This window comes from Kogia breviceps, chromosome 4 (genome assembly GCF_026419965.1).
Source record: "Kogia breviceps isolate mKogBre1 chromosome 4, mKogBre1 haplotype 1, whole genome shotgun sequence".
Lineage (NCBI taxonomy): Eukaryota > Metazoa > Chordata > Mammalia > Artiodactyla > Physeteridae > Kogia > Kogia breviceps.
In genome coordinates, this window is record NC_081313.1 from 22,516,543 (window position 1) to 22,543,675 (window position 27,133).

Here is a 27,133-nt window from a genome sequence, read left to right on the forward strand (position 1 = left end):
CCGGAAAGAAAGGAAAAGCCCCAAAGAAACTGATCATTACACCAAGGATCACAAAGGTGTTAATTTGCAATTCGGTGATTTGTATGTAGTGTAGCACAGAAAAAAAAAAAAATTGCACAAGTTTTCACAAATGAGACCAAAAGTTCAACATCATCCTGTGTCTGCTCTGCAGGCATATCAATAACCCAGGAGAGGCGGTAGTTTAGAAACTCAGTTTTTCCTCTTCCCTCTTCTTACCATCACATCCCTGATGCAGACAGTCTTGGAGGGGGAGAGGGAAAGATCTGGCTCTATGCAAACAGGGGTGATCCAAAGATGGATAGTGAGGTTGGGATGTGTCTTTTCTTTCCTCCCTGCCCAAAGACTCCTAATAAAGGAAATGAAATCATACACAACTGTATCAAATATGAAAAACTGGTTTCAATGGTAAAGACTTGAGAGACAAGTTCAAGGCGTGGACACCTAGAGGAAGCTATTCTAGGCAACAGGTGTCTGGCGCCTGACCCAGATGCTTATTTGGTTTTAGATAAGAGGCTTTATGATATCACATTTGGGGAGCAGGCTGGGGGACTGGTGGAATGGTAATACAAACAATCAAGAGAAAGAATGCTTTACCCAATTCAAAAATACAGCAAATTAAAACACAGCAATACTTGTGTCCCTCAGGTACCCTGCACAGCAACGCACACTGAACCATGCTTCTGCTGCACAGACTTCTTGCTGCGTTGCTCTGCAATCTTCAGAGTTAGCCTAACTGAGGTCTTCAGGATGGTTAAAAACAGTGGGCTCCATATTCTGGGCTTTGAGTGAGCTCGTCAAAGGGCCTGGTAACTGCCAAGCTCCATGGGCTATCACACTAACCATGCCCTCAATCTGCTTCTCAGGTTTCTTAAGGATGGGCTTCTCAAATTTATAGTATCTACTTCTACCTGGGTCACAACCAGATGGGTTCCTACTAGATTCGTGTCCTTCAACAGCCAAGAAGGACACTGCCACTGTCCTCCTAGTTCTGATTTTTCCCCCTATGTCAACTCGAAAGTGAGATACTCCCTTCCCAAGACTGGTGGACGCCCTTGTGGCCCCCCCATCCTGATGCTACAGCTCAGACCCTTTCCTTAAACTGGCCCTTACCTCCAAATTCTGGTTTAAAGACTCAAAAAGTAGAGAGAGTTTCAAGCTGCTCAGTTCTCTATAAAACATAGCAAATTGTTGTGCTCTTTCAATCACATGATCTTACCTTTTAAAGAAAGGCCAAAACAAAACCAATTTCCAACACAGCGTTACCTTTTAAAACCATTCACTTCGAGTAGCAATTCACAGGGACTGAAAGATTACAGTGCTGGATTTTAAAACTCTAAAGTTGTATTTGGGGGCCTACAGAAAGCCCTGCCATGTGTTTGTGTCTTGCCCCATGCCAGTGGGGAGAAGGAAAAATAGGGGAGGAAAAAAAAACCTAAAGTTTTGAATTAGAAACTGGAAATTATAAAAATACTGGAGTTCTGTGCCCTCTAGTGAGCCTCAAAAACAGTGGGACCTGGCAAAAAGGATGGGGGGAAAGACTCTAGAAGTTCCCTTAATAAATAATTCCCTGAATGAGTAGGAAAGAGATGCACCTGCACAGGACCTCAAAGCAACTGAGGGTCTCAGAGGTGGGGGGTGTCTGACCTAAACACTTCCTGTTACCACGCCGGGGCTCCCCCTCTAGGACAGGCAGCCCAGGACCCGTTCCTCGCTCTACGTGCAGCACGTGCCACACAGGCTCTGGGGACACCCAGTCCTCTCTCTGGGCCAGAGTCTACTCAGGAGAGATGAACTGGGACAGGGGAAAGCCTCTCAATAGGCTTTTGTCTAACAAAGCTCCCTAAAAATAAAAGGCTAAGTGTGTGGTAGAGGACCGGAAAAAAAACAACCCCCCCCCAAAAAAAACAACCTGGGGGTAATATAAATACAATCTGAGTGCAATATTTATTAATTAAAACTATGTCTTATAGTTTACAAAGAAGGTAATTAACAACAAAGGGACAGTTGACCTTAAAATCCTCAGTGAGCCTGAGGCTTCACCTCTCCTGCCCGCAAATTTCATTTCCAAGCGAAGGCCTCAGTTGATGGTCGGGAGAGTCTGTTCTTGAAAGCTTTACTCGTCTTGGCCATCACTGGGGCAATCTGCGTCACAGTCGGTTTCCTAGGGTCACAGGAAACGGTGCTGCTGACCGCGGGTGCCGAGTGGGCGCTGCTGGTACTCGGGCCATTGCAGGCCGCCTCCTCGGGGCTGCGTTAAAGCTGTTGCCGCCGCCGGCTTGATGCTGATTTCCTCAGGCACCGCTGCTCCTCCTGTTCCAAACTTCTCCTGCCTCCTTGGAACATCACGAGGTGGCTTGGCCACAGAGTTGACAAGGACCACTTCTGCCTGTGGGCCTTCGGGCTTATTGGCGTGCGCAGGTTGGATATTCGTTATGAGGACTCGCAGCCGCTGCTCTCGGGCATCGTGAAGCCGCAGGTCCATCTCCCGCCACGACTCATACTCCTCTGGCCTTTCATCCTTAAGGTCTCGGTGACAATGAACTTTCCAGAACTGATCCGTTTCTTCAGTTAACACGTGACTGTATTCCTCTCTGCGATATGACTGATCAGGTGTACACCTCTCCAGACGGGTTCAGGAACAGAATATGGGAGGCCTCCCACTTCAGAGATTGAGTCAATGTTGCTTTTAAGCACCGGATGCACTTCTCGTGCAAGGTCATCATTTGGGGAGAGAGGCACGCTTGGAGCCCGAATAGACCTGCATCTTGGAATTCATTCTTCGCGCGGGGAATCCAGCGTCTTCCTCTTCCTGGGGTGAGGAGAGTGCTTTTCGCTTTGGTTGGGAGGCAGACACCAATTCAAGGGAAGGAAGTGGGCGGTAATTGGCCTGTATCACAGGGGATGGAAGGTCCAGTGACACTGGCGGCACATCGCTGGGGACCTTTTTCGGCTGGGCTGAATGGGATCCAGCTGGCGGAAGCTTCTCTGCCTTGTTTTCGTTCACCTTAGGTAGTTTCTGAACTGAGTCCAAGTTTTTACTCGTGCTTTTTGAATCACTTTAAAATCCTTTTTCTCTAGGAGTCGTGGTTGAAGTTTTCACAGTCTTTTTCTTCTTCTTCCGGGGCTGGTCATAGTTGAGGTATGAGTCAAAAGACATGGTGGGCTGCTCGAACGCATCATCCATATCTGCCTCCTCAGCTTTAAGGAGGAGCCCACTGACTTTCTATCTGAATGAGAAGGTGTTACTTTTCCTTCTTGAGTCTTTAGGTTGTTGGAAACCTTCCCTTTTGCCTTGGGCCACAGGTCTCCCGCCCCCTTGCCTATGTCTTAAGCTTTCTAGACTCTGCTTGTTTTTGTCCGATTTGGTTTTCTCTGGGTCTCTATATTTTGGTTTTTTAAGGTGGTTGTCTGATGCCACCTCCAAGGGGGGTAAAGCTGCCCTCTTTTCCCTTCTCTTTCTTGACACCACTAGAGGGCGGTTTCTCCTTTGCACTGTCCCCTGAGGGTGGCCTCCGCCGACTTTCCTCTTTGGAGATGGCCTTGTGTGATTTTTTCTCCGCTCAAAGAAGACTTCTCATCTCCTTTGGAATTCCCCGGACGTTTTTCTTTATGGGAAGATCTGTGCTCCTTGCTCTGACTCACGACCTCTTTTCCTTGGGCTTCACCCAGGTGTCGTTCTTGCCTGACCCCCAGTCTGTCCTGAAAGGCATTCCTGTGGCCTTTGCCAGCCTTCTGGTGTGAAGCAAAGGGCTCGTGGTCCTCCTCCAGGGATGTGTAATGGTCCGCAGACACCTGATGAGGGCTGGCGGGTGACAGTGAGGACTGAACCTGGCCGTAATCGGAAGATTCGTGGTCTGAAGTGTGAACTGGAGAAACGCTGTGGTGCCTCTACCTCTCGCCTCTCCTCCCATGACTGTGAGATCCTTTGTGAGGCCGCTCAAGCTCTGAGAGTTGCCTGTGTTTCTTGTGTCTGTTATCAGGACTACACGACTGGCGACGGGAGGCTTCCCAGCTTCCTGGGTGGTCCCCCTCTACCTCCTTCTCCTCCTCAACGGCATCCCTGGGGCGCTTTTGAGAATTGCTCTTCTCAGAGTCCTGTTCAGCAGGCTCCGTATGTCGTGGCACAAGAACCAGCTTCTCGCACTGGGCCGCTAGGTCCTTGGCAAAGCTTCCGACATGCTCCTGTTTTCGCAAGCTAGTTACCGTTTTGCCGGCCCCGGTCTCCGCAAGAATGGCTACTGTAATAGGCAAGGTGGAGAGTTTCTCCAGCTATTTCCATAGCTTCTTCGGGTCCGGGTTCGCGGCCAGGCGCGCCTGCAGCTTCTCCACAACTTGGAGGGCCGACTCCGCCGCCATCGCTGGCACTGGCGCAGCCTCCTCGCCGGGACTCAGCTAAGTGTTTGAAGAAGTTCACGTGAAAGACTCAGCCATTAGTGAAAAATTAAAGACGTATAGCTCTTTACATGTATCTAGTGATATTCTTTCGTAAAATTACAAAACTTCCAGGGCTGATGTCTTACAGTCGAAAATTCAAGAGTAAGACTTTGTCAATCTGCTAAGGCAGGATTCTCTTCGTAGTGATATCACACTGAATAGAATTCGGAGACTGATGCATAAAGGTACAGAATTCTAATCTGTTAATTTAGAATTAACAGATAATTCTAAACCCATAAAAAATATGGGTTACATGAATAAGACATCTTTTGTTGTCAGCATGTGTGTTGCATTTCCTCTTTGCTTCCACATATTTGAGTCCTCAAGTCATAATCAGAAGGCCTTAAAGTAGTCAGATGGCCTTACGGGTGGGTTAGAATACTTGGCAGTTCTTTGTTGGATATTGCTAATGATTATGCTTGATCATCTCCTTTTACTCTTCTCCAGGGGTAACCACCCCTTTCTAAACTTCTGGTTTTCACCCCTTACTGATATTTATTAATACAATCAATTAGATTTCACTCAAATCCAACCCAGCAGGTGACATTCTGTCTCTTGGAGAGGACTTTGAATAATTGTGTTATCACTTACTAATGTAGATTTGGAAGTTTAATTCTGATCACAATAATTAAAAGGAGAGACAGAACTTCTCTAAAGTTCTTTATTTTGAATACCGTCTTTCAATAGATTTTCATTAAAATGTGTGATTTCTCTTGTTTTTTTTTTTTTTTTTTTTTCTGTACTCGGGCCTCTCCCTGTTGTGGCCTCTCCCATTGCAGAGCACAGGCTCTGGACATGCAGGCTCAGCGGCCATGGCTCACGGGCTTAGTTGCTCCGCGGCACGTGGGATCTTCCCGGACCGGGGCACGAACCCGCGTCTCCTGCATCGGCAGGCGGATTCTCAACCACTGCACCACCAGAGAAGCCCAAAATGTGTGATTTCTTATGAATGATAGGCTATATTTATTTGTCTTTAAACTGGGTTCTTGGAAGTAATCATTTTTTTATGGACCACCTTGGTATAATAATTGGCATTTAAGGAAGTATTTTCTGACATTTCCAGAGACCAAAGGAATGTGGTCAATCCAAATCCGATATTAATATCTATACTAGTGTTCACTGTCCCCTTCACATCACAGAGTTTTGATATATTCAAATTGCAACAATTAGTGTATCTAGCTGTTATCTTAGAGATAAGCACCATGGCATCTGGGGTTTTTGCTGGAAAACTGGCAACTCTGTGGTGGCAAAAGCTGTTGAGTCTTGGGAGGTGATGTCCATTCTACCTACCCATGAGAATTTCTGCTTGTGTGGTCATGAGCCCAGTGAATGTTAGTTATGACTAATATTCATAGAACATGTTATTCTGTCCACTTTTAAGAGCCCCTTTGCCAGTGGGAATAGTCTGGTGGTTTTTCACATGTGACATAAAGAAATTCAAACCCTGAAACTCTCCTGGGAGTCTTATTCACTCCTTTTCACCAGTTCTGCAATCTTGACTCTTGCCAGACCCTGAACATATAGTCCACCTCATAATTAGGTCTCAAGAGTCAATGTAAATCTGACGTGTAACCAAGGGGAACAAGTTGTTATAGCAGTTTTCTCAAAGGATATTAGAAACCCATAATAGAGTATACTACCGAATAGTTCTTAGCCACAATATGGCTCACTTTATTAATCTATCATTTATAGTCAGAAATAGAGCTGATTACTTGGTCCTCTGTAGTGTGGAGGGTATGTGACACATGAAATGGTAAAACAATCTAATCTTTTTTTCTTGAGCTGTTTTATTGTTTTCTCCCTGTATATTTTGGCAAGGCGTAACTGATTCTTCAGCAATAGCTGTAGCAAAACACCTTGTGTTACATGTGGGTTAGGCAATTTAGTAAGCATTGCCATTGTAGGAGGAACATCATGCTAATGTTATAAAAATAAAATGCCGACATATGCGCTCATATTATTTTTTTTTTGGTACATTCTGTGTTCATAATATCTCTTAATCGTGTACTTACAAATACCACCTCCAAATAGTCTTCCAGGAATTTTCACACAGTTCCTCTATATCTCCTACCTCCTTCTCTGTTCCATTCCTCTGCTTCTTATCCTGATCTTTCATATTGCCCTTAAACTTATTATCCATAGTGGGGCGGTTAGAGACATTTCTGTGTTGCTAGATTCGTGGGGGAAGTGTTTTGTAATAGGTTTAAGGACCGTCAATTTGCAAATCTATAAGATATGCCTATGTACATACTTATTATAATCCTATTCTGCATCCTATACCCCTGACTAGGGTATTGACTTCAATCATTGCCATTTTGTAGGTTATCAAATCTAAAGAATGATGTAACTTCATTTATTAACTACTTGGGGAATATATTCTTATGCATAACACTGGCAATAAGGAAAATTTGTTTCCTGCAGCAGAGTAAATGACAATATATTTTCATGCCCATCTTTTGCCTGGCAACCAAGGACCGTATTCCTTCTATTTTCATAGCTATTACTATTTTTCATCCAATCTTTTAGAAAAAACACTTTAATATTAAAAATGCTTTATAGCATGGTGACAAAGACTGAGAAAAGCTGGAAAACATTAAAAAAATAAAAAGTAAGTCTATTAGTTCAAAATATAAGTTGAACTAAGTTGATTGCTTTATAACTTCCCATTCAAGGGAAGTATCCCCAGTCCTTCCTGCCACCACCCCCATCCCATGCACACAGACTGACAAAATGCTGAAGCCAATTTGACATTTACTTTGAAAGTCTACAAGCCCACTCCTAGTTCTAATGCATATTATAGTTAGGCTTTGTGTGGGGGGTGTGTGTAACCAGAAGCAAAAAATCACCCATGCCAATTTAAGCCACTTTAATATGAGTGTGTACTTCAGTATCTTACTTCAAAGAGATTGTTATGAATTTGTCAAATTAATACTTAATTGAGTGGAGCACAGGTTATCAGATGATGAGCTGTGGTTAAATAACAGACCACAAGAGAAACTGAAATAGAGAAATGTATTACAAATAGATCCTGGAAGAAGTACCCAGCAGCTTAGAATGGGCCCCAGCAGCTTAGAAGGGGCTGCATGGGCAGATCAAGGCAGGGCACAGAGTCAAACAGGCAGGACTTCTAAGTCACATGACTTTTTTAGTCTGTGAGCGGAATGTTTTGGGGTAAGGCCCAATTGGTCAATTCGAACCAAAAGAGTGAGATTAGGGTAAGCCAAAGGGTAAGACAAAGTTTTAGTCTTATCTAAAAGGCACATAAAGAAAGGATGTGGGAGGCAAGGAAGACTGTTGATCACAAGGGCCATTGGGGAAGTCACATAAGGAATCTACACTTGGGACTCTGGGGGCCGCTTTCTAGGGCATGTGCTTGCATGAGGGGGCTAAGTGTCAGTTTCAGATCACTGCAGCCCACTTGGCCAAACAAAATGGGTGCTGAGGCAGCAATGCTATGGAGTAGCTTAGCTAAACTCTCAACAGAGATCTCTACTCCATATTAGAAGACCAGTTGGATAATGTAATTACATTGACTTTTATCAACGTCCTAAAACTGGGCAGAGTCATTCATTACAATTCAACTCATGCGTTACTGACCAGCCTATGCGTTGCTTCCTCTGCATGGTCTTTCCTGGTCTGATTACAAAAAAAGCCCCTTGTTTCCTAATCTCCTCACCACCATGAAGAGTCTCTTTTAAATATAAAAACTTTAGAGAATAAGTAGTGCATATAGGATATAAGCAGTAAATCTGAAAATAGAAAGAGAGCCAGAATTCATTTGAAACTTAAAGGTATTTATTTGAAACATAAAAAGTAAAAGTCAAGTCAAAAGGTGAGAATTCACTGAGATGAAAGGCAACAGCATAAAAGAAAATCAACTGATGGGATTGTAATCAAAGTGTGGTGGACATAACAAGCATGCTTTGCAAGGAACTGAAGCAAAGATAAGATGAATATCTATTTCCTGGGCAGTATTGAGAAAAAAATTACTGTGCGAAAAATTGAATCAATGTAAAAGAAGATAAATTCAAGGTGCTTCAAAATACAGAATGAAAAAATAGGATTAGAAGAAGAAACAGGAAAAAGGAAGAAGAGGAGGAGGATGGGTAGGAGTAGCCTGTGGAATAGGGAGATGGAGAAGAGGAAGCATCAGCAGCAACAATGTCAGCTCTCTCCACCCCCAGCATGTGTTCTGTGCCATCTGGACCTGAGCAGGTCAAATAGTGAAGAGTTTCGTGGGTGGGCCATTACAGAGGACAAGTCTTCGTACTTGAGAAGTATTCACCTTAGGATGAAGGCACCTGATAGACGCCTGTATGACAGACATGGAGACAGCATGACTCAGTATTTAAATTCCCTGTGCCATCCTCATCCCACTCACACCTCAGAAGGGCTGTGTAAAGCAGGGTCGGCGTGGGCAGGGCACAGCTCAGATGCTTACGCTTGGAGCCTCGGCTCTCTTCTCCATCCCTTTAAAGAGAAATAAATTGTAAAATAATCATAGGAATAAGCTTAGGTTTTTTTTTAAAGACAACCGTTTCTAGTCTGGAGTCTTGGTTCTTCAGTTCCCTAAGAACATCTAATTCCTTCAGTTGCTCAAAACACCTCCTCATTTCTTCAGGAGGCACACCCACCCTCAGACATGGTAATGCTCAATCCCACCACGTCCTCAGCTACCAGATGCTAGATGGCACCTTGGAGCCACAGCTGCCGGTCACTGCCCTTGGCTCCTGGTCAACGTCTCCCAGAAGCAGCGCTATCTGGATCAGAGCAAAGCCAGATAAAGGTATCTGAAAAAATATACCCAATCTATGAATATTTTTGTTCCAAATCATACATAATGTAAAAACAGACACTGTTCTTAATGAGAGGAGGCATTTATTTTCACTTCCTTTAATTGTTTTTCTTATAAGTTTACAGTTTTGATCTCTTTTATTTGTTTGAAAAAAAATGTTTTGATTATATCCTTGAGTGAATTCATTCTTTAGAAAGGATAAGCTAAAGGTAAATATGCAAATGAAAAGAAATTCTATCTATGTACCTCTCATCTGCTTTCCTATCTCTCTACATTTGTTCTCTTTCATATGTATATATGTATATATATATACACACAAACACAAACACATATATGTATATATACACATATATAATAGTTACGAGCAGGAACCTTGGAGTCATAGTCATACTTCCTAAGTGCTAAGTGTGAGTCCATATCTACAACATTGTATTCTGAAGTTTTACTCAATATTTCATTGTCTTCATTTTGAAATGGAGTTAATAGCATACCTACCTCCTAAAGATTTTTTGAGGATTAAATGAGTAAATGTAATAGCAAACTGGTTTATAGCTAATATAGGCTTGTTTATTTCCTCAAAAATGTAGCTTTTTGAGGGCTTAAAAAAGAAATATTACTGTATTCTTAGTGTCTAAAATATTGGCTAGTATATAAGGGGTACTCTAAAATTTTACCAAATGAAACAAAAGGATAAAATGATACAGAATAAATATATTACCAATTATGAAGATGAAACAAAATCATCTGGAACCAAAAGACTGGTGAACTATAAACTAAAATAAAACTATTCTGGGCTGAAGTAAGGAAATTCAATTTCCCCAGAAGAATTTTGAGTTACAGGTTTTAAAAGTAATCCTAGAACAATCTTTATTTTAATCAATTTTATCTTATATATCTCATTTTTCTCATGTTATATATTTTACTGTGAAATAATTTGGTGTACATAACTTTACAACATTTATCAAAAGCTGTGTGCTGAAAAAAAAGTCTATAAAGTATATTGTAAGCTATCTCTTCTGTATTAATCAATATTTGTATTCTTTTACTCAGATTAAATTAATACATGGTACTTGTCCCAGAGATATACGGCATCGACTTCCTATATATCTACATATGTATTGTATATATAGATATAATTTTAAAGTTTCATTCTTGTTTTAGAACCACTATTTCTTTCCCATATTTTTAGGCAAATGTAAATGTAAGTAAATATAATTTTTGCATATAGTTTATATGTGCTGGCATAATTGCAGTTCTATAGAGTAGCAAAGATATTATGAGTAACAAATTTAGATCTTTGCCTGTTAAACACATCCTTGGCTACTACTCAGTATATAAGTCCATTCTATAAATTATCCAGTCACAATTACTCCATCTCTAATATAAGTACCTTGAGAGTAGGACCTTTATAGATTATTACAAAGAATTTAGACATTTGAGAGCATGGTGATACATAAATATAAATGAATACTGTTGAGTTGAGAGAAACCTTTACAGGGTATTCTGCCTCTTTTTTGATTACTCTTCTCATGCTGGTCTTGGAAAAAACTGCCAAATATAAAGGCAAGCATAATACTATGTATGTTAGTAACATTTTGCTTATGACTATATTCTGATATCTTGAGTAGCTCAAACAATGATACAATAAATGGAACTGAATATAAATTTTATATTTGTTTATATTATCTATATTTGATTAAATAGGAATTCCATACAAATAATGTATTTAAAATACATTACTTGTTAGAAGATATTTTAGAAAAATGTGCTAACATAATATTAAAGGTCAGTGGCAGCATTGTGACCAAAAATTTGACAAAAAAGAAGAAATTAAAGTGCGTGGTTACATTGTAATTCTGATTCTGGGTGAAAGATAACTCATGATTGTTTATATCCAGTCAGAAGAACCTGAGAGAGAGAGAGAGAGATTTTTCTTCAATTATCCTATGAGATAAGAAGTAAATTTTATTTCTTTTCATCTAAATGATATTTTTCCCTGGACACCAAATTTGTTACAAAATGTTTCATTTTCATGAAAACATGGGAAGTTTTGCAAAGAAGCTGGAAAAACTAATTAGAAATTCCTGGAAACACTTTTGTATCTTTTCTCAACCCCAGGATTCTGGTAATGAAAGACTTGAGCAGGAAAAAAAAAATCAAAATGTGGAGAAAAATTTACCTTAGCAAGTCAACATACTTCCTTACACTTTAAGTATAAATCCAGACTACCTAGATGTAGTATCAAGTGGAAAGAGTGTAGCTGGTAATTGCAAATAAACATTTTTTTTAAGGTGAGGAAAATTCTGTCTTCATTTTACCACTGACCAAATATATGATACGGAATAAAATGCTTCATCTTTCTCATGTATTTTATTTCAATAACCTGAAAAATTAAGTAAAACTGTTGTTTGATTCTTAAGCTGTCTTCTGATCACCCGTTACTAGTTTCTCGAAGGTGTTCTAAGGGCCTGTGCTGAGGGGTATTGGGAAATTAGGAGCACAGAGAAATATACTGTAGATCCTGTCTTCCACTTGTTTGATTTTTTGTGTGTATTGACATCACTTTATTTAAATGATTTCATCTATTTGGAATGAATAATGTATAGAATTCAAAGAGTACAAACCAGTATTTAATGTAAAATGGCTCTTACTTCTTCTGCACCCTGACCAGCCAGTGCCTTCCTCAGCGGCAAGCACCACTATCAATTTCTTGCCTAACCCTTTTGAAATAATCTTTTTCTGTCCAGCTTTTTCTTTCCTTTTTTTGTTTTCTTAATTAGAGTAGAATTGCTTTACAATGTTGTGTTAGTTTAGCCAGGACATAGAAACAACCTAAGTGTCCAATGACAGATGAATGGATAAAAAGGGTGTGGTACATACATATATACGATGGAATATAACTCAGCCATAAAAAGAAACAATATTGGGTCACTTGTAGAGATGTGGGTGGACCTAGAGTCTGTCATACAGAGTGAAGTAAGCCAGAAAGAGAAAATCAAATATCGTATATTAACACATGTATGTGGAATCTAGAGAAATGGTACAGATGAACCTTTTGCAGGGCAGGAATAGAGACACAGACATAGAGAACAGACATGTGGACACGGGGGGGACGGGGAGGGTGGGACAAACCGGGAGATTAGGATGGACATATACACACTACCATACATAAAATAGATAGCTAGTGGGAACAAGCTACAAAGCACAGGAAGCTCAGCTTGGTGCTCTGTGACGACCTAGATGGGTGGGATGGGGGAGTGGGGTGGGAGGTCCAAGAGGGAACGGCTATAGGTATACCTGTAGCTGACTCACTGCATTATACAGCAGAAACTAACACACTTTTTTCACTTAGAACAGCACTTTTAAAACTGAATTGCTTTTTAATATGTTGTGTTACTCGGTTAAATGTCACCTGCAGAAAGTGACCTTGACTTTAAAAACAAATGGTGCAAGAAAAGGTTGGATCAACTGTTTCCTAAAATTCAGTGATACTTTTACTAGGAAACTCCTGTTTATTTTTCACATATTTAAGCTATTTTATAAAAAAGGATTTCAAGAAACTGGTACTGAAACTCTGATATTGTGATATTTGACACCTGTGACATTTGACAATGAACAATATGATGTTTTGTCAATTATACTTGCCAGTTTAGTTAGAATTCAATTACCCGCTTAAGCTAAAAAGATCTGTTTTCACACCAGTGAAACGCTGAAACCATGTAGATAAACAGAGTCTAATGCATCAGCTATATTTTTCTTCAACTGGAAAGGTACCCCTTTGTAATGTGAGGAGTACAATTCCAGTAAAATTATTTATTAAAATGATTTCCCAGTACAGATATGACCTTCTTCAATGTAACATATTATATGAAAGTTCAAATTTGTACATATTTAATTTAGCCTGTAAAACTTCATGTTATCAAATTATTTGAACAAACGGCTTATGTCCTATGTAAAATACAATATATTTCACACTTTTGAGTTAAACTTCTGTTAATTCGCATTCATATAATTATATACACTGAATATAAGAAATACATTTCCTGTCAAGGTGAAAATTGACAACACTTAAATAAAGATGTTAAACTAATATTTTGGTTTTGTTTTCTAATTATTTTGATTTTCTCAGGTTTCCTTTTCCTTTTTTTACTGATTCGTTAAAATAACATTTTTTACTGAATGTGAACAAATCATACATGAAAAGTTTAAGAACTGTCACAAAGTGAATATACCAGTGTACCTACTATCCAGATTAATAAATAAATATTAACTGTATTTTGGAAGCTTCCTTTTTTGCTCATTTTCAATCATTGACTTCTTCCTACTCCACAAAAGAAAAATAAACATCATGATTTCTAACATCATAGATTAGGTTGCCTGTAATTTATGTAAATGGAATGATACAGTATTCCTCCTTTTGTGCCTCTTCTCTCTCAGTCAAATTTATGTTTGTTAAATTCAGCTATATTTTTGTGTGTAGCACAGATTAGTTCTGTTTCTTTCTTACCACAGTGATAGAAATGTTCTATATCTGGTAACAAGTGTATTGGGCAACACCCTTATAGTATGTCTTTTAAAATTCATTCTACTATTGAACATTAGGTTTTTTCTAAATGGGGCCGTTATGAAGAGTGGTGCTAGGTATGTGTGTGTGTACATCTATAGCTGTACTTGTGTACTCATTTTTGTTGTACCTATATCTACATCTGTATAATATAGATCTAGATCTAGATATACATATCTATCTAAGAGAATGTATATGTTCCAATCAAATAGTATTAAAGATTTTTTCAGTGTTTGTAATAATTTACATACAGCAGCAGTCGTGAGCATACTTACTATTCAACAAATGTTTCAACCCTCAGCATTATCATTTATTTAGTTTACTTTTTTTTTCCAGTTTTAGTTATCCAGAGGAGATGCAGTGACATAATATTGTGATTTAGTTTGCATTTTCTTATTCATTATTGAGGTTGAACAACTATTATATTCTTATTAACCAGCTGGATATCCAATTTTTATAAAATATTTTAAAAATTATATTTCCAATATGTCCTTTTTAACATGCAGAATTTAAATCTTTCTGGCCCAGAATCTTTGTTTGGTATACATGTAGCATATATCTCCTACTATTCCATAGTTTTCCTTTCACTCTTAAAAAGGAGGTTTATGATGAACAAATTTGTACATTAAATTTTAGTGCAATTTCAGTTTATAAAGGTTTTCCATTAAGATTAGCAATGTTTGTGTTATATGTAAAAAAAATATCCAAAATTTAAAGCCCTGAAATCACTCTTCCATGTTTTCTTTATAGTTTGAACATCAACATTTAGATCTACAATGTCCCAATAATGAGTTGAAGTAGGACTCAAATTCTATAGTTTTTCCATAAGGATACTAAAAAGATTAATCTCACTTTTCCTAAAATAAGTGGCCACATATGTTTGGATTTTTTTGTTTTATACTCACTATTCTGTTGAATTGATCTGTTTATTCTTGCACCTTGCTCCTATTGGTGGGATTTCTCACCATTTCTATCTTTACCTATTGATGACAGATAAGGAATATTGATTTTATTCTGTTATTTTATGCAACCATATAATTGAGCACTCTAATTATTTTTCTACTTTGCTTTATGTTTAGGATTTTTCAGGAGAATGGTGCCATCTGCAATAATGATAGTGTTTTCTCATAATTTCTGGTATTCATGATCATGTGTGTACGTATATATGTGTTACCACTTTGACTAGAAAATTCAGATCAATGCTACTACCAGTGGTTATGGTACACAAGCATGCCTTTTTATTTTCTTGAATATAAATGCAGCTATTGTTATTCTTATGTATGATATTGAATTTTCAATTGAGATAGAAATTTGTTTTGTTGTCAAGAAAGGATAATGTTTGTTCTGGGAAATAACACATTTAAAACCACACCAATTACTAGTGAACACAATTATAAGCACTACTTCTAAGGAAAGAATTACAAAGGAATGTTACTATGAATTTAACAGCACTTATTTTTGTTAACATTGCTAAATTTCCTGCTACTCTTAAAATAATACTTCATTAAACACATGTAATTCACCTATTCTTGGATACAAAATGATGGTTTATTTTATTCCATTATATATTATGTGTTAAATGTTATTTGATATACTTTATTTATTTTTGTTTCTGCTTACATGTTCTCTAAAATAATATTATCTTTGACAGGTTTTCTTAACAAAATTGATAAAATATATTCAGAGCACATAGCTAATTTGATCCCTAAATATGTCTAATTTTAGTGATCATTTGGAGGAAAACAGTCAATGGGATTAACAAACCCTATTTTAGATGTAATAACCTGTGAAATCTGAAAAAGTGAAAAGATATACTCATATTTTGGAAAGGAGGGCCAATGAATGGGAAGAGCATAAGTCTGATTATGTGTTGTGGCCTTTGGGGTTGGCAACTTCTGTCAATCAAAATATATTATACACTTACTGAACTTCCCTCAACAAGAGCTACCATTAGAGCTACTTTCCTTTTAAAAATGTGTTGTGTTGAGACAACTCAGATATGTAGCCACACATGATTGCGTTAGATAAACTGGATGTAAGATGTTTTAAATTCCTCCATTGACAAGATGCTTTACCCTGGAAAAGTCAATCTCTCTACAAATTAATCCCCTCATATATTACAGATAATATATTAGTAATTCATGTAGAATCTTGTGAAGATTAAATGATATGTTCCTGGTAAAACTCACAGTATATTGCCTACTGCATAGTATCAGCTCAATAGATGTTATCTATTATTATCTTTGTATCATTGCTATTATTGTTGCCCCTTAATTTTGAAGCCAGTCAAATCTGCAGCCATCCAAAAGGATTAAAAGAACATTAAAATTCTAACACAGGTGGATTATTTTGTAAAATGTTTTACACACCAGCCAAAATACGAGTCAGTTTTGAATTCCCTTACCTCTAGTTTACTAGCACTGCATGTAGTTAACATAGTTCAATGCTAAATTATGGCATGGGAAAGAAAGCAAATAATATTTAAATTATTCAAATTTTTGAGTAAGCTGGCAATTATTATTGGCAATGAATTATTATTCATTCTAGCTTCCTGATCAGTAACTGGAAAGGAAAGGGACACAAATGCAGCACTCACTGAATATTTTACAATCCATTTACATAAATATTGGTGAAATAAATGATATTTTTTAAACAGCACAGAACTCTACATCTAATAAAATATGCCACTCTCATTATTATCAACAGGACAGGTTCTATAAATGTCAGCAGATCCATATAGTTAGGTTTGTAGGATTCACTCATTCACTTTTACGCCTACATAAACATATCAAAGATGGAAATAGGCATTTGTGGATGTGCTGTAGTTTATTTTTAAAGCATATATTGAGAAAGGAATGATTTCTTGCACAGTGACAAAAACACAAAAAAGAAACTGTATGTTCACATTACATGGCTATATAGTTTACTATAAGCACATAAAAATTAAATTAAATTGTACTTCAAAATCCTAAAGCTAATTCTGTTTTGGTTGTATGTAGCTATAATACTATACTGACAAAACCTTACAAGGAACTGTATATTTTAGATTTGTTAGGACCACTAACAACTGCAAAACTCACTGAATCAGTGGCTACGGGAAAAAAAAATATGGTCAATTTAGTAAGACCATTATTAAGTTTGTAGAGGAATTACTGAGTTAAATGTGATGAAATTATCAAACTGTGCTTTATTTGTCATTCTATTTAAACAAGTAGTTTTGGTGTCTGCAAATACTTTTATAGTTTTTTTTTTAAACCAATACTTGATAAGCCACTTCTGAGTTGAAGATGGATTCAAAAACTTAAGTTAAAAAAATGAAGAAGTTAAAGCAAAATGAAAAGTAAATTAACACAGAAGTTGCTGTCGTTTATCATACCTTAAGAGAAAAATTCTCTCTCCCGCAGAATTTAGCAGTCCATCATCTTCAGCAATCACCTTTGTAGTTCTGAAAGCTGGTAGTTGCTCCACTTGGGAATAGTCACATCCATCACGTCCTAAAGATTTCTACTCAGTGGAGTTAATAAGAATTGTGCACATCACTTTATGATTTAGGAGAAGTGAAAGAGAAACTTCTGATAATACAGCAGTCAGAGGCGTTATGGGTGAATTACTGTTTTGAGGAAAATTTCAGAAAAAGTTACAAAATATGTCGTGATAACTTCAGACTGATATATTAGTTAACTGTACTTGGATACAAACTATTGTGAATTAGTTATGTGTCTTTGAGTTAAAGCCACATCAAGAAAAGTAGAAAAGTCTGTGTATAAGTTTGCCAAATGAAAGCATTTGGTAATTTCAATTAGTTTACTTATTTTAAAATAATTATCTGCCTAATATCTACTTTATATACTGGGGTATAAACAAAAACATAGAGTGTTGTCTATAAACACACTGAAAAAAATGCACTTATTCAAATTTAAACTGTGCAACATATTCTAATATCTGTATAAAATTCTGGTACATTCCTGTATTCATAGAGGTCCAAATAGCAAAGCTCAAGGAAAGCATAATAGGAGTGGAACAAGTCTATGAAAGAAAATTAAAAAGAAGCAATAATGAACTTTAAAAACTGTTTACATCCAGAAATGATAATTAGGAATAAATAATATCATATTTTATCTAGTGAAAGATACAGTGTCATAGAATATGTGTATACTTAAAAATCTTGAAAACACTAAAATTACATTGGAATATGAAATATTTAGTTTAAATAAAATACAAAGGCTATCATATAAAGATACCATCACTAAGAAATTCATTGTTTTGAAAGTGGGTGATGTTGCACAGAACTAAATAACACAAAAACACTGCTGTCATGGAACAACTTAGTTTTTAATAAATAAATAAATGCTCTGTTCAAGATCCTAATAAGTACTATGAAGAAAAATTAAAAAGAATAAAAATATATGGATATACATATATATATACACACTTCTGTCTGCACATGCATACATATATTTGTGTATATATGTATATATATGCATAGATATTTTTATATATACATGTTTTATATATATGTTTATGTATATAAATAGTTTTTTTAATTAAATTTTACTTTTTTTATACAGCAAGTCCTTATTAGTTATCTATTTTATACATATTAGTGTATACATGTCAATCCCAATATCCCAATTCATCCCACCACCACCAACACCCCACTTTCCCCCCTTGGTGTCCATAGTTTGTTCTCTACATCTGTGTCTCTATTTCTGCCTTACAAACTGGTTATCTGTACCGTTTTTCTAGATTCTACATGTATGCGTTAATATACGATATTTGTTTTTCTCTTTCTGACTTACTTCACTCTGTATGACAGTCTATAGGTCCATCCACATCTCTACAAATGACCCAATTTCGTTCCTTTTTATTTGAGTAATATTCCATTGTATATATGTACCACATCTTCTTTATCCATTCGTTTGTCAATGGACATTTAGGTTGCTTCCGTGACCTGGATATTGTAAATAGTTCTGCAATGAACAGTGGTGTGCATGTATCTCTTTGAATTATGGTTTTCTCTGGATATATGCCCAGAGTAGTGGGATTGCTGGGTCATATGGTAATTCTATCTTTAGTTTTTTAAGGAACCTCCATACTGTTGTCCATAGTGACTGTATCAATTTACAGTCCCACCATCAGTGCAAGAAGGTTCCCTTTTCTCCACACCCTCTCCAGCATTAATTGTTTCTAGATTTTTTGATGATGGCCATTCTGACCAGTGTGAGATGATAGCTCACTGTAGTTTTGATCTGCATTTCTCTAATAATTAGTGATGTTGAGCAGCTTTTCATGTGCCTCTTTGCCATCTGTATATCTTCTTTGGAGAGATGTATGTTTGGGTATTTTGCCCATTTTCTGATTGGGTTTTTTTGTTTTCTTAATATTGAGCTGCATGAGGTGTTTATATATATTGGAGATTAATCCCTTGTCCATTGATTCATTTGCAAATATTTTCTCCCATTCTGAGGGTTGTCATTTTGTCTCATTTATAGTTTGCTTTGCAAAAGCTTTTAAGTTTCATTAGGTCCCACTTGTTTATTTTTGCTTTTATTTCCATTACTGTAGGAGGTGGGTCACAAAAGATCTTGCTGTGATTTATGTCAAAGAGTGTTCTACTTATGTTTTCCTCTAAGAGTTTTATAGTGTCCAGTCTTACATTTAGGTCTCTAATCCATTTTGAGTTTATTTTTGTGTATGGTGTTAGGAAGTGTTCTTTTTTTTTTAATTTTTGAATTTTATTTATTTTTTTATACAGCAGATTCATATTAGTTATCTATTTTATACATATTAGTGTATATATGTCAATCAAAATTGTTAGGGAGTGCTCTAATTTCATTCTTTTACATGTAGCTTTCCAGATTTCCCTGCACCACTTATTGAAGAGACTGTCTTTTCTCCATTATATATCCTTGCCCCCTTTGTCATAGATTAGTTGACCATAGATGCGTGGGTTTATCTCTGGGCTTTCTATCCTGTTCCATTGATCTATATTTCTGTTTTTGTGCCAGTACCATATTGTCTTGATTACTGTAGCTTTGCAGTATAGTCTGAAGTCGGGGAGTCTGATTCCTCCAGCTTCGTTTTATTTCCCTCAAGATTGCTTTGGCTATTTGGAGTCTTTTGTGTCTCCATACAAATTTTAAGACTTTTTGTTCTAGTTTTTTAAAAATGCCATTGGTACTTGGGTAGGGATTGAGTTGAATCTGTAGATTGCTTTGGGTAGTATAGTCATTTTCACAGTATTGATTCTTCAATGCAAGAACATGGCATATCTCTCCATCTGTTTGTGTCATCTTTGATTTCTTTCATCAGTGTATTATAATTTTCTTTTTTTTTTTTTTTTTTTTTGTCTTATACTTTTCTGAGTACAGGTCTTTTTTTTTTTTTTTTTTTTTTTTTTTTTGCAGTATGCGGGCCTCTCACTGCTGTGGCCCCTCCCATTGCGGGGCACAGGCTCCGGACGCGCAAGCCCAGCGGCCATGGCTCACGGGCCTAGTCGCTCCGCGGCACGTGGGATCCTCCCGGACCAGGGCACGAACCCGCGCCTCCTGCATCGGCAGGCGGACTCCCAACCACCGCGCCACCAGGGAAGCCCTGAGTACAGGTCTTTTACCTCCTTAGTAGGTAGGTTTATTCCTAGGGATTTTATTCTTTTTGTTCCAATGGTGAATTTCATTGTTTCCTTAATTTCTCTTTCTGATCTTTTGTTGTTAGTGTATAGGAATGCAAGAGATTTCTGTGCATTAATTTTGTATCCTGCAACTTTATAAAATTCGTTGATTAGCTCTAGAAGTTTTCTGGTGGCATCTTTAGGATTATCTATGTTTAGTATCATGTCATCTGCAAAAAGTGACAGTTATACTTCTTCTTTTCCAATTTGTATTCCGTTTATTTCTTTTTCTTCTCTGAATGCCATGGCTAGGACTTCCAAAACTATGTTAAATAAGAGTGGACATCCTTGTCTTGTTCCTGATCCTAGAGGAAATGCTTTCAGCTTTTCACTATTGAGAATGATGTTTGCTGTGGGTTTGTCATATATGACCTTAATTATGTTGAGGTAAGTTCCCTCTGTGCCCACTTTCTGGAGAGTTTTTATCATAAATGGGTGTTGAATTTTGTCTAAAAGCTTTTTCTGCATCTATTGAGATGATCATATGGTTTTTATTCTTCAATTTGTTAATATGGTGTATCACATTGATTGATTTGTGTATATTGAAGAATCCTTGCATCCCTGGGTTCAATCCCACTTGATCTTGCTGTATGATCTTTTTAATGTGTTGTTGGATTCTCTTTGCTAGTATTTTGTTGAGGATTTTTGCATCTATATTCATCAGCAATATTGGTCTGTGATTTTCTTTTTTTGTAGTCTCTTTGTCTGGTTTTGGTATCAGGGTGATGGTGGCCTCATAGAATGAGTTTCAGAGTGTTCCTTCTTCTACAGTTTTTTGGCAGAGTTTGAGAAGAATGGGTGTTAGCTCTTCTCTAAATGTTTCTTAGAATTCACCTGTGAAGCCATCTGGTCCTGAACTTTTGTTTGTTGGAAGATTTTTAATCACAGTTTCAATGTCAGTGCTTGTGATTGGTCTGTTCATATTTTCTATTTCTTTCTGGTTCAGTCATGGAAGGTTATACCTTTCTAAGAATTTGTCAATTTCTTTCAGGTTGTCCATTTATTGGCATAGAGTTGCTTGTAGTACTCTTTTATGATGCTTTGTATTTCTGCAGTGTCTGTTGTATCTTTTCCTTTTTCATCTAATTTTATTGATTTGAGTCCTCTCCCTCGTTTCCCTGATGAGTCTGTGTAAAGGTTTATCAATTTTGTTTATCTTCTCAAAGAACGAGCTTTTAGCTTTATTGATCTTTGCTATTGTTTTCTTTGTTTCTATTTCATTTACTTCTGCTCTGATCTTTATGATTTCTTTCCTTCTACTAACTTTGGGTTTTGTTTGTTCTTCTTTCTCTAGTTCCTTTACGTGTAAGGTTAAGTTGTTTATTGAGTTGTTTCTTGTTTCTTGAGGTAGGATTTTATTGCTGTAAAACTTCTCTCTTAGAACTGCTTTTGCTGCATCCCAGAGGTCTTGGATCATCACTTTTTTTTTTTTTTTTTTTTTTTTTTTTTGCGGTATGCGGGCCTCTCACTGTTGTGGCCTCTCCCGTTGCGGAGCACAGGCTCCAGACGCGCAGGCCTAGCGGCCATGGCTCATGGGCTTAGTTGCTCCGCGGCATGTGGGATCTTCCCGGACCAGGGCGCGAACCCGTGTCTCCTGCATCGGCAGGCGGATTCTCAACCACTGCGCCACCAGGGAAGCCCGATCACGTTTTTGTTGTAATATTTCTCTAGGTATTTTTTTTATTTCCTCTTTGATTTCTTCAGTGATCTCATGGTTATTTAGTAATGTATTGCTTAGCCTCCATGTGTTTGTGTTTTTACTTTTTTTTTCCTCTGTAATTTATTTCTAATCTCATACCGTTGTGGTTGGAAAATATGCTTGATATGATTTCAATTTTCTTAGATTTACCAAGGCTTAATTTGTGACCCAAGATGTGATCTATCCTGGAGAATGTTCCATGTGCACTTGAGAAGAAAGTGAGATCTGCTGTTTTCAGATGGAATGTCCTATAAATATCAACTAAATCTATCTTGTCTATTGTGTCATTTAAAGCTTGTGTTTCCTTATTAATTTTCTGTCTGGATTATCTGTCCATTGGTGCAAGTGAGGTGTTAAAGTCCCCCACTATTATTGTGTTACTGTCGATTTCCTTTTCTATAGCTGTTAGCATTTGCCTCATGTATTGAGGTTCTTCTATGTTGGGTCCATATATATCTATAATTATTACATCTTCTTCTTGGATTGATCCCTTGATCATTATGTAGTGTCCTTCCTTGTCTCTTGTAACATTCTTTATTTTCAAGTCTATTTTATCTGATATGAATACTGCTACTCCAGGTTTCTTTTGATTTCCATTTGCATGGAACATCTTTTTCCATCCCCTCACTTTCAGTCTGTATGCATCCCTAGATCTGAATTGGGTCTCTTGTAGACAGCATATATATGGGTCTTGTTTTTGTATCCATTCAGCGAGCCTGTGTCTTTTGGTTGGAGCATTTAATCCATTCACTTTTAAGGTAATTATCAATATGTATGTTCCTATTACCATTTTCTTAATTGTTTTGGCTTTATTTTTGTAGGTCCTTTTCTTCTCTTGTCTCCCTCTTAGAGAAGTTCCTATAGCATTTGTTGTAGAGCTGGTTTAGTGGCGCTGAATTTTCTTAGCTTTTGCTTGTCTGTAAAGCTTTTGATTTCTCCATCAAATCTGAATGAGATCCTTGCTGGGTAGAGTAATCTTGGTTGTAGTTTCTTCCCCTTCATCACTTTAAATATATCATGCCACTCCCTTCTGGCTTGTAGAGTTTCAGCTGATAAATCAGCTGTTAACCTTATGGGAGTTCCCTTGTATGTCATTTGTCATTTTTCCCTTGCTGCTTTTAATAATTTGTTTATCTTTAATTTTTGTCAGTTTGATTACTATGTGTCTCAGCATGTTTTTCCTTGGATTTATCCTGTTTGGAACTCTCTGCACTTCCTGGACTTGGGTGGCTATTTCCTTTCCCATGTTAGGGAAGTTTTCGACTATCATCTCTTAAAGTATTTTCTCAGGTCCTTTCTCTCTCTCTTTTTCTTCTGGGACCCCTATAATGCAAATGTTGGTGCATTTAATATTGTCCCAGAGGTCTCTTAGGCTGTCTTCATTTCTTTTCATTATTTTTTCTGTATTCTGTTTTGCAGCAGTGAATTCCACCATTCTGTCTTCGAGGTCACTTATCCGTTCCTCTGCCTCAGTTATTCTGTTTTTGATTCCTTCTAGTGTATTGTTCATTTCAATTGTTGTATTGTTCATCTCTGTTTTCTCTTTTATTCTTCTAGGTGTTTGTTTTTCAATTCTTCTAGGTCTTTTTTAAACATTTCTTGCATCTTCTCGATCTTTGCCTCCATTCTTTTTCCAAGGTCTTGGATCATCTTCACTATCATTATTCTGAATTCTTTTTCTGGAAGGTTGCCTATCTCCATTTCGTTTAGTTGTTTTTCTAGGCTTTTATCTTGTTCCTTCATCTGGTACATAGTCCTCTGCCTTTTCACTTTGTCTGTCTTTCTGTGAATGTGGTTTTCTTTCCACAGGCTGCAGGATTGTAGTTCTTCTTGCTTCTGCTTTCTGCCCTCTGGTGGATGACGCTATCTGAGAGGCTTGTGCAGGCTTCCTGATGGGAGGGACTGGTGGTGGGTAGAGCTGGGTGTTGCTCTGGTGGGCAGAGCTCAGTAAAACTTTAATCTGCTTGTCTGCTGATGGAGGGCGCTGGGTTCCCTCCCTGTTGGTTGTTTGGCCTGAGGTGGCCCAGCACTGGAGCCTATCCGGCTCTTTGGTGGAGCTAATGGTGGACTCTGGGAGGGCTCACGCTAAGGAGTACTTCCCAGAACTTCTGCTGCCAGTGTCCTTGTCCCCATGGTGAGCCATAGCCACCCCCACCTCTGCAGGAGACCCTCCAACACAAGCAGGTAGGTCTGGTTCAGTCTCCTATGGGGTCACTGCTCCTTCCCCTGGGTCCTGATGCACACACTACTTTGTGTGTTTCCTCCAAGAGTGGAGTCTCTGTTTCCCCCAGTCCTGTCGAAGTCTTGCAATCAAATTCCACAAGCCTTCAAAGTCTGAGTCTCTGGGAATTCCTCCTCCTGTTGCCAGACCCCCAGGTTGGGAAGCCTGACGTGGGGTTCAGAACCTTCCCTCCAGTGGGTGGACTTCTGTGGTATAATTGTTCTCCAGTTTGTGAGTCATCCACCCAGCAGTTATGGGATTTGATTTTATTATGATTGTGCCCCTCCTACCATCTCATTGCAGCTTCTCCTTTGTCTTTGGATGTGGGCTATCTTTTATGGTGAGTTCCAGTGTCTTCCTGTCAATGATTGTTCAGCAGTTAGTTTTGATTCCGGTACTCTCACAAGAGGGAGTATAACTAGTTTGTAAAGTTAATTTATTTTCAAATTAAAATCCAAATTTTATGAATTCAGAAAAAATATATAGATAAAAATGCAAACATAAATTTCTTCATAATTCTACCCTGCTCTGAGACAATATTCTCATTTTGTGATTATGTACATTATGAGAGATCATACGGGTCCACTATTTACAACAATATATTTTGCATGACGGTATGTTACTCTATGGTTCATGATGGATTTAATCAATTTTATTTTGAGGTTGTCACCTTATTATCTCCAAGATACTTAATATTACATTATTTTTATTTTTACTGCTTACATGAATATTAAGAGATATTTTTGTCAGCTCTTGGTGTTATGTTTATGATAAACACAAGTACACAATATGATTCAAATACATTATCTTGTTAAATGTTCTATCATCAAAAATGTATTTCCCTTAAATTTTAAAGTTTTCTTCAGTACAACAGCTTTTTCATAAAGCAATTTAGGCATATATATATAGTCCCTTTCTGAAAAAAAAGATAATTTTTCTTAAAATTATCCTTTTATTCTTACACAATGTCTCATATTCTTTTAGATTAAAAATCATTTTACATATCCCTTTCTGTGTTTTTATGTACTATTTTAGTGACATTTAATATATGAATTAAAAATGTGAAAAAATTATTAATTTAGTACTTGAAGCCCTCCCCATTATTACCAAAAAGGGAACATAACCCTGTAAGGACAACTCAATCAAGATATAGTATGTTACTAGCATCCACAAACTCCTTAGTGTCACCTACAGGTTATTACTACCCTGAAAATGTAACCAACAGTCCAACTGCTATCACCTAGTGGTACAGAAAATAATGATCCCCCAAAGATGGCCATGCTCTAATCCCTGGTACCCATGAACATGTTATGTTGCATAACAAGGAGGAATTAAGATTGCAGAAAGAATTAAGGTTGCTAATCAACTGACCTTAAAATAAGGAGATAATCCTGGTTTATCCAGGATGGCCCAATGTAATCCCAGGGACTCTAATAAGTGGAAGAGGAAGGCAGAAGAGTCAGAGCAAGAGGAGATGTAACAACAGAAGCTGAACTTGGAGTGTAGCAATCCTTGGCTTTGAAGATGAAAGGAGGGGGCACAAGCTGGGGAATGCAGGCATGCTCTACAAGCTAGGAAAGACTAGGAAATGGTTTCTCCCATAGAGCTTCCAGAAGGAATGTAGACCTGCCAACACACTGACTTTAGCTCAGTTAGACCCATTTCAGACTCCTGTCCTCCAGAATGGTATGAGAATAAATTTGTATTGTTTTTGTATTGTTTTAAGACACTAAAGTTGTGTTGATATTCTGTAGCAACAATAGAAAACTAATACACACCTAGATTACTTTTTTTTCTTTTTGAATTTTGTATAAATAAAATAATACAGTGTGGGCCTTTTGTGTCTGGTTTCCATTACATAGCATTATAATTATGATAGTGATGTACAGGGCCACTTTGTTCAATTCACTCCTGTTTAGTATTCCATTACAGGAATATATCCAAAATTATGTCTCTCTTCTAGTGTTGCTGACCTTTTGTGGTATTTCCAGTTTTGGACAATTATGAATAATGCAACTTTAAACATTGCACGTGCATTTTAGAGATAGGTGATAGGTAGGTAGATAGATAGATAGATAGGGAGATAGATAGGCACAAATACATGGGCAAACACTCATGTTTATATATATGGGATTGCTTATATATGAGTAGAATTTCTGGGTCATAATATATGCATACGTGTAATTTAGGGGATAATTTTTAAAAATTTCCCAAGTGGCTGTACCAATTTACCCTCCCACAGGATATAAAATCCCAGATGTTCCACATCTTCAAATACCTAGCATTGTCATTTACTTATTTGCTTTCATGTTTATTTAGTTTTGGCCATTCCATCATGAGTATGGTAGACTATCAGTGGTTTTAATTTGTATATCTCTGATCATTTTACTTTGCACAAAACCATGTGTCAACTCTGGAAATAATTTGTTTTCAGAGATTCACACATTTTAAAAATGTACTGACCATCAAGAATATTTCCATCATCCCCAAAATGAACTTGAGCTGTCCTATTGAGTTTACCTCCCTCCTTACTCCTGCCCTGGCCCCCAGTCCCTAGCAACCACTGATCATTTTCCTATACCTTTAACTTTACCTTTTCCCGCATATCATGTAAGTGGAAGCGTACATTGTGTAGCTTTCTGAATCTGGCTTTTTGAAACTCATTCATACCGTTTTGTGAGTCAGTAGTTTCTAAGTTTTTTATTCCTGATTAGCATTACGTCATATGG

General features: G+C 37.4%; 1 pseudogene; it reads right to left on the minus strand.

The window, feature by feature from the left end:
• Positions 1 to 2,079: 2,079 nt before the first annotated feature.
• On the minus strand, positions 2,080 to 4,398 carry LOC131755646 (elongin-A-like; annotated as a pseudogene).
• Between the last annotated feature and the right edge of the window lie 22,735 nt (positions 4,399 to 27,133).